We start from the raw sequence: 21,009 nt of genomic DNA on the forward strand, positions 1-21,009 counted from the left end.
TAATAGACCTGGCCTGTATTATAATAGACCTGGCTTGTAGACCTGGCCTGTATTATAATAGACCTGGTCTGTAATTTAATAGACCTGGTCTGTATTATAATAGACCTGGACTGTATACCTGGCCTGTATTATAATAGACCTGGCCCTGTATTATAATAGACATTGCCTGTATTATAATAGACCTGGCCTGTATTATAATATACCTGGCCTTTAGACCTGGCCTGTATTAAAATAGACCTGGCCTGTATTATAATAGACCTGGCCTGTATTATAATAAACCTGGCTTGTAGACTTGGCCTGTATTATATTAGATCAGGCCTGTATTATATTACACCTGTTCTGTATTATAAAAGACCTGGCCTGTATTATAATAGAACTGGTTTGAATTATAATAGACCTGGCCTGTAATATAATAGACCTTGTTTGTATTATAAAAGACCTGGGCTGTATTATAATAGATCTGGTCTGTAGTATAATTGACCTGGCTTGTAGACCTGGCCTGTATTATAATAGACCTGGCCTGTATTATAATATACCTGGTCTGTCATTTAATAGACCTGGTCTGTATTATAATAGACCTGGACTGTAAACCTGGCCTGTAATATAGTAGACCTGGCCTGTATTATAATATACCTGGCCTGTAGACCTGGCATGTATTATAATTGACATGGTCTGTATTATAATAGACCTGTCCTGTACTATAATAGACCTGGCTTGTATTATTATAGACCTGGTCTGTATTATAAAAGACCTGGGCTGTATTATAATAGACCTGGCCTGTAGTATAATAGACCTGGCTTGTAGACCTGGCCTGTTATATAATAGACCTGGCCTGTATCATAATAGACCTGGCTTGTAGACCTGGCCTGTATTATAATAGACCTGGTCTGTAATTTAATAGACCTGGTCTGTATTATAATAGATCTGGCCTAAAGACCTGGTCTGTATTATAATAGACCTGGCCTGTATTATAATAGACCTGGCCTGTAATATAATAGATCAGGCCTGTATTATACTACACCTGGTCTGTATTATTAAAGACCTGGCCTGTATTATAATAGAACTGGTTTGAATTATAATAGACCTGGCATGTATTATAATAGACCTGGTCTGTATTATAATAGACCTGGCCTGTAATATAATAGATCTGGCCAGTATTATAATAGACCTTTTCTGTAATTTAATAGACCTGGTCTGTATTATAATAGACCTGGCATGTAAACCTGGCCTGTATTATAATAGACCTGGCCTGTTTTATAATAGACCTGGTCTGTAATTTAATAGATCTGGACTGTAAACCTGGCCTGTGTTATAATAGACCTGGCTTGTATTATAATAGACCTGGCCTGAGTTATAATAGACCTGGCCTGTAGACCTGGCATGTATTATAATTGACATGGTCTGTATTATAATAGACCTGGCCTGTACTATAATAGACCTGGCCTGTATTATAATAGACCTGGTCTGTATTATAAAAGACCTGGGCTGTATTATAATAGACCTGGCCTGTAGTATAATAGACCTGGCTAGTAGACCTGGCCTGTATTATAATAGACCTGGCCTGTATTATAATAGACCTGGCTTGTAGACCTGGCCTGTATTATAATAGACCTGGTCTGTAATTTAATAGACCTGGTCTGTATTATAATAGACCTGGACTGTATACCTGGCCTGTATTATAATAGACCTGGCCCTGTATTATAATAGACATTGCCTGTATTATAATAGACCTGGCCTGTATTATAATATACCTGGCCTTTAGACCTGGCCTGTATTAAAATAGACCTGGCCTGTATTATAATAGACCTGGCCTGTATTATAATAAACCTGGCTTGTAGACTTGGCCTGTATTATATTAGATCAGGCCTGTATTATATTACACCTGTTCTGTATTATAAAAGACCTGGCCTGTATTATAATAGAACTGGTTTGAATTATAATAGACCTGGCCTGTAATATAATAGACCTTGTTTGTATTATAAAAGACCTGGGCTGTATTATAATAGATCTGGTCTGTAGTATAATTGACCTGGCTTGTAGACCTGGCCTGTATTATAATAGACCTGGCCTGTATTATAATATACCTGGTCTGTCATTTAATAGACCTGGTCTGTATTATAATAGACCTGGACTGTAAACCTGGCCTGTAATATAGTAGACCTGGCCTGTATTATAATATACCTGGCCTGTAGACCTGGCATGTATTATAATTGACATGGTCTGTATTATAATAGACCTGTCCTGTACTATAATAGACCTGGCTTGTATTATTATAGACCTGGTCTGTATTATAAAAGACCTGGGCTGTATTATAATAGACCTGGCCTGTAGTATAATAGACCTGGCTTGTAGACCTGGCCTGTTATATAATAGACCTGGCCTGTATCATAATAGACCTGGCTTGTAGACCTGGCCTGTATTATAATAGACCTGGTCTGTAATTTAATAGACCTGGTCTGTATTATAATAGATCTGGCCTAAAGACCTGGTCTGTATTATAATAGACCTGGCCTGTATTATAATAGACCTGGCCTGTAATATAATAGATCAGGCCTGTATTATACTACACCTGGTCTGTATTATTAAAGACCTGGCCTGTATTATAATAGAACTGGTTTGAATTATAATAGACCTGGCATGTATTATAATAGACCTGGTCTGTATTATAATAGACCTGGCCTGTAATATAATAGATCTGGCCAGTATTATAATAGACCTTTTCTGTAATTTAATAGACCTGGTCTGTATTATAATAGACCTGGCATGTAATCCTGGCCTGTATTATAATAGACCTGGCCTGTTTTATAATAGACCTGGTCTGTAATTTAATAGACCTGGACTGTAAACCTGGCCTGTGTTATAATAGACCTGGCTTGTATTATAATAGACCTGGCCTGAGTAATAATAGACCTGGCCTGTAGACCTGGCATGTATTATAATTGACATGGTCTGTATTATAATAGACCTGGCCTGTGCTATAATAGACCTGGCCTGTATTATAATAGACCTGGTCTGTATTATAAAAGACCTGGGCTGTATTATAATAGACCTGGCCTGTAGTATAATAGACCTGGCTTGTAGACCTGGCCTGTATTATAATAGACCTGGCCTGTATTATATTAGACCTGGCTTGTAGACCTGGCCTGTATTATAATAGACCTGGTCTGTAATTTAATAGACCTGGTCTGTATTATAATAGACCTGGACTGTATACCTGGCCTGTATTATAATAGACCTGGCCTGTATTATAATAGACATGGCCTGTATTATAATAGACCTGGCCTGTATTATAATATACCTGGCCTTTAGACCTGGCCTGTATTACAATAGACCTGGCCTGTATTATAATAGACATGGCCTTTATTATAATATACCTGGCCTGTAGACCTGGCATGTATTATAATTGACATGGTCTGTATTATAATAGAACTGGTTTGAATTATGATAGACCTGGCCTGTATTATAATAGCCTGTATTATAATAGACCTGGTCTGTATTATAATAGACCTGGCCTTTACTATAATAGACCTGGCCTGTATTATAATAGACCTGGTCTGTCATTTAATCCACCTGGTCTGTATTATTATAGACCTGGCCTGTAGACCTGGTCTGTATTATAATAGACCTGAACTGTATTATAATAGACCTTGCCTGTAATATATTAGACCTGGTCTGTAGTTTAATACACCTGGTCTGTATTATAATAGACCTGGCCTGTAATATAATAGACCTGGCCTGTATTATAATAGACCTGGCCTGAGTTATAATAGACCTGGCCTGTAGACCTGGTCTGTATTATAATAGACATGGGCTTTATTATAATAGACCTGGTCTGTCTTATAATAGACCTTGTCTGTATTATAATAGACCTGGCTTATATAATAACAGACCTGTCCTGATGACCTGGCCTGTATTATCATAGACATGGCCTGTGTTATAATAGACCTGGTCTGTTATTTAATAGACCTGGTCTGTATTATAATAGACTTGGCTTATATATTAACAGACCTGGCCTGATGACCTGGCCTGTATTATCATAGACATGGCCTGTGTTATAATAGACCTGGTCTGTAATTTAATAGACCTGGTCTGTATTAAAATAGACCTTGCCTGTAGACCTGGCCTGTATTATAATAGACCTGGCCTGTATTATAATAGTTCTGGTCTGTAATTTAGTAGACCTGGCCTGTATTATAATACACCTGGTCTGTAATTTAATAGACCTGGTCTGTATTATAATATACCTGGACTGTAGACCTGGCCTGTATTAAAATAGACCTGGCCTGTATTATAATATACATGACCTGTAATATAATAGATCTGGCCTGTATTAAAATAGACCTGTAATGAACTATAATAGACCTGGGCAGTATTATAATAGACATGGTCTGTATTATAATAGACTTGGTCTGTATTATAATATACCTGGTCTGTATTATCATAGACCTGGCTTATATAATAAGAGACATGGCCTGATGACCTGGCCTGTATTATAATAGACCTAGCCTGAGTTATAATAGACCTGGTCTGTAATTTAATAAACCTGGTCTGTATTTTAAAAGACCTGGCATGTATACCTGGCCTGTATTATAATAGACATGGCCTGTATTATAAAAGACCTGGTCTGTATCATAATAGACCTGGCCTGTATTATAATAGACCTGGCCTTTATTATAATAGACCTGTTCTGTAATTTAATAGACCTGGACTGTAAACCTGGCCTGTGTTATAATAGACCTGGCCTATATTATAATAGACATGGCTTGTAATAAATTAGACCTGGCCAGTATTATAATAGACCTTACCTGTAGACATGGCCTGTATTATAATAGACCTGGCCTGTATTATAATAGACCTGGTCTGTAATTTAATAGACCTGGACTGTAAACCTGTCCTGTGTTATAATAGACCTGGCCTGTATTATAATAGACCTGGCCTGTATTATAATAGACCTGGCCTGTATTATAATAGACCTGGCTTGTAGACTTGGCCTGTATTATAATAGACCTGGCCTGTATTATAATAGACCTGGCTTGTAAACCTGGCATGTATTATAATAGACCTGGCCTGTATTATAATATACCTGGCCTGTAGACCTGGCATGTATTATAAATGACACGGTCTGTATTATAATAGAACTCGTTTGAATTATGATAGACCTGGCCTGTATTATAATAGACCTGGTCTGTATTATAAAAGACCTGGGCTGTATTATAATAGACCTGGCCTGTACTATAATAGACCTGGCCTGTATTATAATAGACCTGGACTGTATTATAATAGACCTGGCTTGTACACCTGGCCTGTATTATAATAGACCTGGCCTGTATTATAATATACCTGGCCTGTAGACCTGGCATGTATTATAATTGACATGGTCTGTATTATAATAGAACTGGTTTGAATTATGATAGACCTGGTCTGTATTATAATAGACCTGGTCTGTATTAGAAAAGATCTGGGCTGTATTATAATAGACCTGGCCTGTACTATAATAGACCCGGCCTGTAAAATAATAGACCTGGTCTGTAATTTAATAGACCTGGTCTGTGTTATAATAGACCTGGCCTAAATACCTGGTCTGTATTATAATAGACCTGGCCTGTATTATAATAGACCTGGCCTATAATATAATAGATCAGGCCTGTATTTAATACACCTGGTCTGTATTATTAAAGACCTGGCCTGTATTATAATAGAACTGGTTTGAATTATAATAGACCTGGCATGTATTATAATAGACCTGGTCTGTATTATAATAGACCTGGCCTGTAATATAATAGATCTGGCCTGTATTATAATAGACCTTTTCTGTAATTTAATAGACCTGGTCTGTATTATAATAGACCTGGCATGTACACCTGGCCTGTATTATAATAGACATGGCCTGTATTATAATAGACCTGGTCTGTATTATAATAGACCCGGCCTGTATTATAATACACCTGGCCTGTATTATAATAGACCTGGTCTGTAATTTAATAGACCTGGACTGTAAACCTGGCCTGTGTCATAATAGACCTGGCCTGTATTATAATAGACATGGCCTGTAATATAATAGACCTGGCCTGTTTTATAATAGACCTTGTCTGTAGACCTGGCCTGTATTATAATAGACCTGGCCTGTATTAAAATAGACCTGGTCTGTAATTTAATAGACCTGGACTGTAAACCTGGCCTGTGTTATAATAGACCTGTCCTGTATTATAATAGACCTGGCCTGTATTATAATAGACCTGGCCTGCATTAAAATAGACCTGGCCTGTATGATAATAGACCTGGCCTGTATTATAATAGACCTGGCTTGTAGACCTGGCCTGTATTATATTAGATCAGGCCTGTATTATATTAAACCTTGTCTGTATTATAATAGAACTGGTTTTAATTATAATAGACCTGGCCTGTAATATAAAAGACCTTGTCTGTATTATAAAAGACCTGGCCTGTATTATAATAGACCTGGCCTGTAGTATAATAGACTTGGCTTGTAGACCTGGCCTGTATTATAATAGACCTGGCCTGTATTATAATAGACCTGGTCTGTAATTTAATAGACCTGGTCTGTATTATAATAGACCTGGACTGTATACCTGGCCTGTATTATAATAGACCTGGCCTGTATTATAATAGGCTATGCCTGTAATATAGTAGACCTGGCCTGTAATATAATATACCTGGCCTGTAGACCTGGCATGTATTATAATTGACATGGTCTGTATTATAATAGACCTGTCCTGTACTATAATAGACCTGGTCTGTATTATAATAGACCTGGCATGTATACCTGGCCTGTATTATAATAGACCTGGCCTGTATTATAATAGGCTATGCCTGTAATATAGTAGACCTGGCCTGTAATATAATATACCTGGCCTGTAGACATGGCCTGTATTATAATAGACCTGGTCTGTATTATAATAGACCCGGCCTGTATTATAATACACCTGGCCTGTATTATAATAGACCTGGTCTGTAATTTAATAGACCTGGACTGTAAACCTGGCCTGTGTCATAATAGACCTGGCCTGTATTATAATAGACATGGCCTGTAATATAATAGACCTGGCCTGTTTTATAATAGACCTTGATTGTAGACCTGGCCTGTATTATAATAGACCTGGCCTGTATTATAATAGACCTGGTCTGTAATTTAATAGACCTGGTCTGTGTTATAATAGACCTGGCCTAAAGACCTGGTCTGTATTATAATAGACCTGGCCTGTATTATAATAGACCTGGCCTGTAATATAATAGATCAGGCCTGTATTTAATACACCTGGTCTGTATTATTAAAGACCTGGCCTGTATTATAATAGAACTGGTTTGAATTATAATAGACCTGGCATGTATTATAATAGACCTGGTCTGTATTATAATAGACCTGGCCTGTAATATAATAGATCTGGCCAGTTTTATAATAGACCTTTTCTGTAATTTAATAGACCTGGTCTGTATTATAATAGACCTGGCATGTAAACCTGGCCTGTATTATAATAGACCTGGCCTGTTTTATAATAGACCTGGTCTGTAATTTAATAGACCTGGACTGTAAACCTGGCCTGTGTTATAATAGACCTGGCTTGTATTATAATAGACCTGGCCTGAGTAATAATAGACCTGGCCTGTAGACCTGGCATGTATTATAACTGACATGGTCTGTATTATAATAGACCTGGCCTGTGCTATAATAGACCTGGCCTGTATTATAATAGACCTGGTCTGTATTATAAAAGACCTGGGCTGTATTATAATAGACCTGGCCTGTAGTATAATAGACCTGGCTTGTAGACCTGGCCTGTATTATAATAGACCTGGCCTGTATTATATTAGACCTGGCTTGTAGACCTGGCCTGTATTATAATAGACCTGGTCTGTAATTTAATAGACCTGGTCTGTATTATAATAGACCTGGACTGTATACCTGGCCTGTATTATAATAGACCTGGCCTGTATTATAATAGACATGGCCTGTATTATAATAGACCTGGCCTGTATTATAATATACCTGGCCTTTAGACCTGGCCTGTATTACAATAGACCTGGCCTGTATTATAATAGACATGGCCTTTATTATAATACTCCTGGCCTGTAGACCTGGCCTGTATTATAATTGACATGGTCTGTATTATAATAGAACTGGTTTGAATTATGATAGACCTGGCCTGTATTATAATAGACCTGGTCTGTATTATAAAAGACCTGGGCTGTATTATAATAGACCTGGCCTTTACTATAATAGACCTGGCTTGTATTATAATCCACCTGGTCTGTATTATTATAGACCTGGCTTGTAGACCTGGTCTGTATTATAATAGACCTGGCCTGTAGACCTGGCATGTATTATAAATGACACGGTCTGTATTATAATAGAACTCGTTTGAATTATGATAGACCTGGCCTGTATTATAAAAGACCTGGGCTGTATTATAATAGACCTGGCCTGTACTATAATAGACCTGGCCTGTATTATAATAGACCTGGCCTGTATTATAATAGACCTGGCTTGTACACCTGGCCTGTATTATAATAGACCTGGCCTGTATTATAATATACCTGGCCTGTAGACCTGGCATGTATTATAATTGACATGGTCTGTATTATAATAGAACTGGTTTGAATTATGATAGACCTGGTCTGTATTATAATAGACCTGGTCTGTATTAGAAAAGACCTGGGCTGTATTATAATAGACCTGGCCTGTACTATAATAGACCCGGCCTGTATTATAATAGACCTGGTCTGTAATTTAATCGACCTGGTCTGTATTATTATAGACCTGGCCTGTAGACCTGGTCTTTATTATAATAGACCTGGCCTGTATTATAATAGACCTGGCCTGTAAAATAATAGACCTGGTCTGTAATTTAATAGACCTGGTCTGTGTTATAATAGACCTGGCCTAAATACCTGGTCTGTATTATAATAGACCTGGCCTGTATTATAATAGACCTGGCCTGTAATATAATAGATCAGGCCTGTATTTAATACACCTGGTCTGTATTATTAAAGACCTGGCCTGTATTATAATAGAACTGGTTTGAATTATAATAGACCTGGCCTGTAATATAATAGATCTGGCCTGTATTATAATAGACCTTTTCTGTAATTTAATAGACCTGGTCTGTATTATAATAGACCTGGCATGTACACCTGGCCTGTATTATAATAGACATGGCCTGTATTATAATAGACCTGGTCTGTATTATAATAGACCCGGCCTGTATTATAATACACCTGGCCTGTATTATAATAGACCTGGTCTGTAATTTAATAGACCTGGACTGTAAACCTGGCCTGTGTCATAATAGACCTGGCCTGTATTATAATAGACATGGCCTGTAATATAATAGACCTGGCCTGTTTTATAATAGACCTTGTCTGTAGACCTGGCCTGTATTATAATAGACCTGGCCTGTATTAAAATAGACCTGGTCTGTAATTTAATAGACCTGGACTGTAAACCTGGCCTGTGTTATAATAGACCTGTCCTGTATTATAATAGACCAGGCCTGTATTATAATAGACCTGGCCTGCATTAAAATAGACCTGGCCTGTATGATAATAGACCTGGCCTGTATTATAATAGACCTGGCTTGTAGACCTGGCCTGTATTATATTAGATCAGGCCTGTATTATATTAAACCTTGTCTGTATTATAATAGAACTGGTTTTAATTATAATAGACCTGGCCTGTAATATAAAAGACCTTGTCTGTATTATAAAAGACCTGGCCTGTATTATAATAGACCTGGCCTGTAGTATAATAGACTTGGCTTGTAGACCTGGCCTGTATTATAATAGACCTGGCCTGTATTATAATAGACCTGGTCTGTAATTTAATAGACCTGGTCTGTATTATAATAGACCTGGACTGTATACCTGGCCTGTATTATAATAGACCTGGCCTGTATTATAATAGGCTATGCCTGTAATATAGTAGACCTGGCCTGTAATATAATATACCTGGCCTGTAGACCTGGCATGTATTATAATTGACATGGTCTGTATTATAATAGACCTGTCCTGTACTATAATAGACCTGGTCTGTATTATAATAGACCTGGCATGTATACCTGGCCTGTATTATAATAGACCTGGCCTGTATTATAATAGGCTATGCCTGTAATATAGTAGACCTGGCCTGTAATATAATATACCTGGCCTGTAGACATGGCCTGTATTATAATAGACCTGGTCTGTATTATAATAGACCCGGCCTGTATTATAATACACCTGGCCTGTATTATAATAGACCTGGTCTGTAATTTAATAGACCTGGACTGTAAACCTGGCCTGTGTCATAATAGACCTGGCCTGTATTATAATAGACATGGCCTGTAATATAATAGACCTGGCCTGTTTTATAATAGACCTTGATTGTAGACCTGGCCTGTATTATAATAGACCTGGCCTGTATTATAATAGACCTGGTCTGTAATTTAATAGACCTGGTCTGTGTTATAATAGACCTGGCCTAAAGACCTGGTCTGTATTATAATAGACCTGGCCTGTATTATAATAGACCTGGCCTGTAATATAATAGATCAGGCCTGTATTTAATACACCTGGTCTGTATTATTAAAGACCTGGCCTGTATTATAATAGAACTGGTTTGAATTATAATAGACCTGGCATGTATTATAATAGACCTGGTCTGTATTATAATAGACCTGGCCTGTAATATAATAGATCTGGCCAGTTTTATAATAGACCTTTTCTGTAATTTAATAGACCTGGTCTGTATTATAATAGACCTGGCATGTAAACCTGGCCTGTATTATAATAGACCTGGCCTGTTTTATAATAGACCTGGTCTGTAATTTAATAGACCTGGACTGTAAACCTGGCCTGTGTTATAATAGACCTGGCTTGTATTATAATAGACCTGGCCTGAGTAATAATAGACCTGGCCTGTAGACCTGGCATGTATTATAACTGACATGGTCTGTATTATAATAGACCTGGCCTGTGCTATAATAGACCTGGCCTGTATTATAATAGACCTGGTCTGTATTATAAAAGACCTGGGCTGTATTATAATAGACCTGGCCTCTAGTATAATAGACCTGGCTTGTAGACCTGGCCTGTATTATAATAGACCTGGCCTGTATTATATTAGACCTGGCTTGTAGACCTGGCCTGTATTATAATAGACCTGGTCTGTAATTTAATAGACCTGGTCTGTATTATAATAGACCTGGACTGTATACCTGGCCTGTATTATAATAGACCTGGCCTGTATTATAATAGACATGGCCTGTATTATAATAGACCTGGACTGTATTATAATATACCTGGCCTTTAGACCTGGCCTGTATTACAATAGACCTGGCCTGTATTATAATAGACATGGCCTTTATTATAATACTCCTGGCCTGTAGACCTGGCCTGTATTATAATTGACATGGTCTGTATTATAATAGAACTGGTTTGAATTATGATAGACCTGGCCTGTATTATAATAGACCTGGTCTGTATTATAAAAGACCTGGGCTGTATTATAATAGACCTGGCCTTTACTATAATAGACCTGGCTTGTATTATAATCCACCTGGTCTGTATTATTATAGACCTGGCTTGTAGACCTGGTCTGTATTATAATAGACCTGGCCTGTAGACCTGGCATGTATTATAAATGACACGGTCTGTATTATAATAGAACTCGTTTGAATTATGATAGACCTGGCCTGTATTATAAAAGACCTGGGCTGTATTATAATAGACCTGGCCTGTACTATAATAGACCTGGCCTGTATTATAATAGACCTGGCCTGTATTATAATAGACCTGGCTTGTACACCTGGCCTGTATTATAATAGACCTGGCCTGTATTATAATATACCTGGCCTGTAGACCTGGCATGTATTATAATTGACATGGTCTGTATTATAATAGAACTGGTTTGAATTATGATAGACCTGGTCTGTATTATAATAGACCTGGTCTGTATTAGAAAAGACCTGGGCTGTATTATAATAGACCTGGCCTGTACTATAATAGACCCGGCCTGTATTATAATAGACCTGGTCTGTAATTTAATCGACCTGGTCTGTATTATTATAGACCTGGCCTGTAGACCTGGTCTTTATTATAATAGACCTGGCCTGTATTATAATAGACCTGGCCTGTAAAATAATAGACCTGGTCTGTAATTTAATAGACCTGGTCTGTGTTATAATAGACCTGGCCTAAATACCTGGTCTGTATTATAATAGACCTGGCCTGTATTATAATAGACCTGGCCTGTAATATAATAGATCAGGCCTGTATTTAATACACCTGGTCTGTATTATTAAAGACCTGGCCTGTATTATAATAGAACTGGTTTGAATTATAATAGACCTGGCATGTATTATAATAGACCTGGTCTGTATTATAATAGACCTGGCCTGTAATATAATAGATCTGGCCTGTATTATAATAGACCTTTTCTGTAATTTAATAGACCTGGTCTGTATTATAATAGACCTGGCATGTACACCTGTCCTGTATTATAATAGACATGGCCTGTATTATAATAGACCTGGTCTGTATTATAATAGACCTGGCCTGTATTATAATACACCTGGCCTGTATTATAATAGACGTGGTCTGTAATTTAATGGACCTGGACTGTAAACCTGGCCTGTGTCATAATAGACCTGGCCTGTATTATAATAGACATGGCCTGTACTATAATAGACCTGGTCTGTATTATAATAGACCTGGCATGTATACCTGGCCTGTATTATAATAGACCTGGCCTGTATTATAATAGGCTATGCCTGTAATATAGTAGACCTGGCCTGTAATATAATATACCTGGCCTGTAGACATGGCCTGTATTATAATAGACCTGGTCTGTATTATAATAGACCCGGCCTGTATTATAATACACCTGGCCTGTATTATAATAGACCTGGTCTGTAATTTAATAGACCTGGACTGTAAACCTGGCCTGTGTCATAATAGACCTGGCCTGTATTATAATAGACATGGCCTGTAATATAATAGACCTGGCCTGTTTTATAATAGACCTTGATTGTAGACCTGGCCTGTATTATAATAGACCTGGCCTGTATTATAATAGACCTGGTCTGTAATTTAATAGACCTGGTCTGTGTTATAATAGACCTGGCCTAAAGACCTGGTCTGTATTATAATAGACCTGGCCTGTATTATAATAGACCTGGCCTGTAATATAATAGATCAGGCCTGTATTTAATACACCTGGTCTGTATTATTAAAGACCTGGCCTGTATTATAATAGAACTGGTTTGAATTATAATAGACCTGGCATGTATTATAATAGACCTGGTCTGTATTATAATAGACCTGGCCTGTAATATAATAGATCTGGCCAGTTTTATAATAGACCTTTTCTGTAATTTAATAGACCTGGTCTGTATTATAATAGACCTGGCATGTAAACCTGGCCTGTATTATAATAGACCTGGCCTGTTTTATAATAGACCTGGTCTGTAATTTAATAGACCTGGACTGTAAACCTGGCCTGTGTTATAATAGACCTGGCTTGTATTATAATAGACCTGGCCTGAGTAATAATAGACCTGGCCTGTAGACCTGGCATGTATTATAACTGACATGGTCTGTATTATAATAGACCTGGCCTGTGCTATAATAGACCTGGCCTGTATTATAATAGACCTGGTCTGTATTATAAAAGACCTGGGCTGTATTATAATAGACCTGGCCTGTAGTATAATAGACCTGGCTTGTAGACCTGGCCTGTATTATAATAGACCTGGCCTGTATTATATTAGACCTGGCTTGTAGACCTGGCCTGTATTATAATAGACCTGGTCTGTAATTTAATAGACCTGGTCTGTATTATAATAGACCTGGACTGTATACCTGGCCTGTATTATAATAGACCTGGCCTGTATTATAATAGACATGGCCTGTATTATAATAGACCTGGCCTGTATTATAATATACCTGGCCTTTAGACCTGGCCTGTATTACAATAGACCTGGCCTGTATTATAATAGACATGGCCTTTATTATAATACTCCTGGCCTGTAGACCTGGCCTGTATTATAATTGACATGGTCTGTATTATAATAGAACTGGTTTGAATTATGATAGACCTGGCCTGTATTATAATAGACCTGGTCTGTATTATAAAAGACCTGGGCTGTATTATAATAGACCTGGCCTTTACTATAATAGACCTGGCTTGTATTATAATAGACCTGGTCTGTCATTTAATCCACCTGGTCTGTATTATTATAGACCTGGCTTGTAGACCTGGTCTGTATTATAATAGACCTGGCCTGTAGACCTGGCATGTATTATAAATGACACGGTCTGTATTATAATAGAACTCGTTTGAATTATGATAGACCTGGCCTGTATTATAAAAGACCTGGGCTGTATTATAATAGACCTGGCCTGTACTATAATAGACCTGGCCTGTATTATAATAGACCTGGCCTGTATTATAATAGACCTGGCTTGTACACCTGGCCTGTATTATAATAGACCTGGCCTGTATTATAATATACCTGGCCTGTAGACCTGGCATGTATTATAATTGACATGGTCTGTATTATAATAGAACTGGTTTGAATTATGATAGACCTGGTCTGTATTATAATAGACCTGGTCTGTATTAGAAAAGACCTGGGCTGTATTATAATAGACCTGGCCTGTACTATAATAGACCCGGCCTGTATTATAATAGACCTGGTCTGTAATTTAATCGACCTGGTCTGTATTATTATAGACCTGGCCTGTAGACCTGGTCTTTATTATAATAGACCTGGCCTGTATTATAATAGACCTGGCCTGTAAAATAATAGACCTGGTCTGTAATTTAATAGACCTGGTCTGTGTTATAATAGACCTGGCCTAAATACCTGGTCTGTATTATAATAGACCTGGCCTGTATTATAATAGACCTGGCCTGTAATATAATAGATCAGGCCTGTATTTAATACACCTGGTCTGTATTATTAAAGACCTGGCCTGTATTATAATAGAACTGGTTTGAATTATAATAGACCTGGCATGTATTATAATAGACCTGGTCTGTATTATAATAGACCTGGCCTGTAATATAATAGATCTGGCCTGTATTATAATAGACCTTTTCTGTAATTTAATAGACCTGGTCTGTATTATAATAGACCTGGCATGTACACCTGTCCTGTATTATAATAGACATGGCCTGTATTATAATAGACCTGGTCTGTATTATAATAGACCTGGCCTGTATTATAATACACCTGGCCTGTATTATAATAGACGTGGTCTGTAATTTAATGGACCTGGACTGTAAACCTGGCCTGTGTCATAATAGACCTGGCCTGTATTATAATAGACATGGCCTGTAATATAATAGACCTGGCCTGTTTTATAATAGACCTTGTCTGTAGACCTGGCCTGTATTATAATAGACCTGGCCTGTATTAAAATAGACCTGGTCTGTAATTTAATAGACCTGGACTGTAAACCTGGCCTGTGTTATAATAGACCTGGCCTGTATTATAATAGACCTGGCCTGTATTATAATAGACCTGGCCTGCATTAAAATAGACCTGGCCTGTATTATAATAGACCTGGCCTGTATTATAATAGACCTGGCTTGTAGACCTGGCCTGTATTATATTAGATCAGGCCTGTATTATATTAAACCTTGTCTGTATTATAATAGAACTGGTTTGAATTATAATAGACCTGGCCTGTAATATAATAGACCTGGCCTGTAGTATAGTAGACCTGGCTTGTAGACCTGGCCTGTATTATAATAGACCTGGCCTGTATTATAATATACCTGGTCTGTAATTTAATAGACCTGGTCTGTATTATAATAGACCTGGACTGTATACCTGGCCTTTATTATAATAGACCTGGCCTGTATTATAATAGGCTTGGCCTGTAATATAGTAGACCTGGCCTGTATTATAATATACCTGGCCTGTAGACCTGGCATGTATTATAATTGACATGGTCTGTATTATAATAGACCTGTCCTGTACTATAATAGACCTGGTCTTTATTATAATAGACCTGGCATGTACACCTGGCCTGTATTATAATAGACATGGCCTGTATTATAATAGACCTGGTCTGTATTATAATAGACCCGGCCTGTATTATAATACACCTGGCCTGTATTATAATAGACCTGGTCTGTAATTTAATAGACCTGGACTGTAAACCTGGCCTGTGTCATAATAGACCTGGCCTGTATTATAATAGACATGGCCTGTAATATAATAGACCTGGCCTGTTTTATAATAGACCTTGATTGTAGACCTGGCCTGTATTATAATAGACCTGGCCTGTATTATAATAGACCTGGTCTGTAATTTAATAGACCTGGTCTGTGTCATAATAGACCTGGCCTATAGACCTGGTCTGTATTATAATAGACCCGGCCTGTATTATAATACACCTGGCCTGTATTATAAAAGATGTGGTCTGTAATTTAATACACCTGGACTGTAAACCTGGCCTGTGTCATAATAGACCTGGCCTGTATTATAATAGACATGGCCTGTAATATAATAGACCTGGCCTGTTTTATAATAGATCTTGTCTGTAGACCTGGCCTGTATTATAATAGACCTGGCCTGTATTAAAATAGACCTGGTCTGTAATTTAATAGACCTGGACTGTAAACCTGGCCTGTGTTATAATAGACCTGGCCTGTATTATAATAGACCTGGCCTGTATTATAATAGACCTGGCCTGCATTAAAATAGACCTGGCCTGTATTATAATAGACCTGGCCTGTATTATAATAGACCTGGCTTGTAGACCTGGCCTGTATTATATTAGATCAGGCCTGTATTATATTAAACCTTGTCTGTATTATAATAGAACTGGTTTGAATTATAATAGACCTGGCCTGTAATATAATAGACCTTGTCTGTATTATAAAAGACCTGGCCTGTATTATAATAGACCTGGCCTGTAGTATAGTAGACCTGGCTTGTAGACCTGGCTTGTAGACCTGGCCTGTATTATAATAGACCTGGCCTGTATTATAATATACCTGGTCTGTAATTTAATAGACCTGGTCTGTATTATAATAGACCTGGACTGTATACCTGGCCTGTATTATAATAGACCTGGCCTGTATTATAATAGGCTTGGCCTGTAGACCTGGCATGTATTATAATTGACATGGTCTGTATTATAATAGACCTGTCCTGTACTATAATAGACCTGGTCTGTATTATAATAGACCTGGCATGTACACCTGGCCTGTATTATAATAGACATGGCCTGTATTATAATAGACCTGGTCTGTATTATAATAGACCCGGCCTGTATTATAATACACCTGGCCTGTATTATAATAGACCTGGTCTGTAATTTAATAGACCTGGACTGTAAACCTGGCCTGTATTATAATAGACATGGCCTGTAATATAATAGACCTGGCCTGTTTTATAATAGACCTTGATTGTAGACCTGGCCTGTATTATAATAGACCTGGCCTGTATTATAATAGACCTGGTCTGTAATTTAATAGACCTGGTCTGTGTTATAATAGACCTGGCCTAAAGACCTGGTCTGTATTATAATAGACCTGGCCTGTATTATAATAGACCTGGCCTGTAATATAATAGATCAGGCCTGTATTTAATACACCTGGTCTGTATTATTAAAGACCTGGCCTGTATTATAATAGAACTGGTTTGAATTATAATAGACCTGGCATGTATTATAATAGACCTGTTCTGTATTATAATAGACCTGGCCTGTAATATAATAGATCTGGCCAGTATTATAATAGACCTTTTCTGTAATTTAATAGACCTGGTCTGTATTATTAAAGACCTGGCATGTAAACCTGGCCTGTATTATAATAGACCTGGCCTGTTTTATAATAGACCTGGTCTGTAATTTTATAGACCTGGACTGTAAACCTGGCCTGTGTTATAATAGCCCTTGCTTGTATTATAATAGACCTGGCCTGAGTAATAATAGACCTGGCCTGTAGACCTGGCATGTATTATAATTGACATGGTCTGTATTATAATAGACCTGGCCTGTGCTATAATAGACCTGGCCTGTATTATAATAGACCTGGTCTGTATTATAAAAGACCTGGGCTGTATTATAATAGACCTGGCCTGTAGTATAATAGACCTGGCTTGTAGACCTGGCCTGTATTATGATAGACCTGGTCTGTATTATATTAGACCTGGCTTGTAGACCTGGCCTGTATTATAATAGACCTGGTCTGTAATTTAATAGACCTGGTCTGTATTATAATAGACCTGGACTGTATACCTGGCCTGTATTATAATAGACCTGGCCTGTATTATAATATACCTGGCCTTTTGACCTGGCCTGTATTACAATAGACCTGGCCTGTATTATAATAGACATGGCCTTTATTATAATATACCTGGCCTGTAGACCTGGCATGTATTATAATTGACATGGTCTGTATTATAATAGAACTGGTTTTAATTATGATAGACCTGGCCTGTATTATAATAGACCTGGTCTGTATTATAAAAGACCTGGGCTGTATTATAATAGACCTGGCCTTTACTATAATAGACCTGGCTTGTATTATAATAGACCTGGTCTGTCATTTAATCCACCTGGTCTGTATTATTATAGACCTGGCCTGTAGACCTGGTCTGTATTATAATAGACATGGCCTGTAATATATTAGACCTGGTCTGTAGTTTAATACACCTGGTCTGTATTATAATAGACCTGGCCTGTAATATAATATATCAGGCCGGTATTATAATACACCTGGTCTGTATTATTAAAGACCTGGCCTGTATTATAATAGAACTGGTTTGAATTATAATAGACCTGGTCTGTATTATAATAGACCTGGCATGTACACCTGGCCTGTGTTATAATAGACATGGCCTGTATTATAATATACCTGGTCTGTAGACTTGTCCTGTACTGTAATAGACCTGGCCTGTATTATAATAGAACTGGTCTGTATTATAATAGACCTGGCCTGTATTATAATAGACCTGGCCGGTATTATAATATACCTGACCTGTATTATACTAGACCTGGCCTGTATTATAATAGACCTGGCCTGAGTTATAATAGACCTGGCCTGTAGACCTGGTCTGTATTATAATAGACATGGGCTTTATTATAATAGACCTGGTCTGTCTTATAATAGACCTTGTCTGTATTATAATAGACCTGGCCTTTATAATAATAGACTTGGTCTGTATTATAATATACCTGGTCTGTATTATAATAGACCTGGCTTATATAATAACAGACCTGTCCTGATGACCTGGCCTGTATTATCATAGACATGGCCTGTGTTATAATAGACCTGGTCTGTTATTTAATAGACCTGGTCTGTATTATAATAGACTTGGCTTATATATTAACAGACCTGGCCTGATGACCTGGCCTGTATTTTCATAGACATGGCCTGTGTTATAATAGACCTGGTCTGTAATTTAATAGACCTGGTCTGTATTAAAATAGACCTTGCCTGTAGACCTGGCCTGTATTATAATAGACCTGGCCTGTATTATAATAGTTCTGGTCTGTAATTTAGTAGACCTGGCCTGTATTATAATAGACCTGCTCTGTAATTTAATATACCTGGTCTGTATTATAATATACCTGGACTGTAGACCTGGCCTGTATTAAAATAGACCTGTTTGTATTATAATATACATGACCTGTAATATAATAGACCTGGCCTGTATTAAAATAGACCTGTAATGAACTATAATAGACCTGGCCAGTATTATAATAGACATGGTCTGTATTATAATAGACTTGGTCTGTATTATAATATACCTGGTCTGTATTATCATAGACCTGGCTTATATAATAAGAGACATGGCCTGATGACCTGGCCTGTATTATAATAGACCTGGCCTGAGTTATAATAGACCTGGTCTGTAATTTAATAAACCTGGTCTGTATTTTAAAAGACCTGGCATGTATACCTGGCCTGTATTATAATAGACATGGCCTGTATTATAATAGACCTGGTCTGTATCATAATAGACCTGGCCTGTAATATAATAAACCTGGCCTTTATTATAATAGACCTGTTCTGTAATTTAATAGACCTGGACTGTAAACCTGGCCTGTGTTATAATAGACCTGGCCTATATTATAATAGACATGGCCTGTAATAAATTAGACCTGGCCAGTATTATAATAGACCTTACCTGTAGACATGGCCTGTATTATAATAGACCTGGCCTGTATTATAATAGACCTGGTCTGTAATTTAATAGACCTGGACTGTAAACCTGGCCTGTGTTATAATAGACCTGGCCTGTATTATAATAGACCTGGCCTGTATTATAATAGACCTGGCCTGTATTATAATAGACCTGGCTTGTAGACTTGGCCTGTATTATAATAGACCTGTTCTGTATTATAATAGACATGGCTTGTAAACCTGGCATGTATTATAATAGACCTGGCCTGTATTATAATATACCTGGCCTGTAGACCTGGCATGTATTATAAATGGCACGGTCTGTATTATAATAGAACTCGTTTGAATTATGATAGACCTGGCCTGTATTATAATAGACCTGGTCTGTATTATAAAAGACCTGGGCTGTATTATAATAGACCTGGCCTGTACTATAATAGACCTGGCCTGTATTATAATAGACCTGGCCTGTATTATAATAGACCTGGCTTGTACACCTGGCCTGTATTATAATAGACCTGGCCTGTATTATAATATACCTGGCCTGTAGACCTGGCATGTATTATAATTGACATGGTCTGTATTATAATAGAACTGGTTTGAATTATGATAGACCTGGTCTGTATTATAATAGACCTGGTCTGTATTAGAAAAGACCTGGGCTGTATTATAATAGACCTGGCCTGTACTATAATAGACCCGGCCTGTATTATAATAGACCTGGTCTGTAATTTAATAGACCTGGTCTGTGTTATAATAGACCTGGCCTAAATAGCTGGTCTGTATTATAATAGACCTGGCCTGTATTATAATAGACCTGGCCTGTATTATAATAGACCTGGCCTGTAATATAATAGATCAGGCCT

This window comes from Salvelinus alpinus, chromosome 16, assembly GCF_045679555.1.
Source record: "Salvelinus alpinus chromosome 16, SLU_Salpinus.1, whole genome shotgun sequence".
NCBI classification, from domain to species: Eukaryota; Metazoa; Chordata; class Actinopteri; order Salmoniformes; family Salmonidae; genus Salvelinus; species Salvelinus alpinus.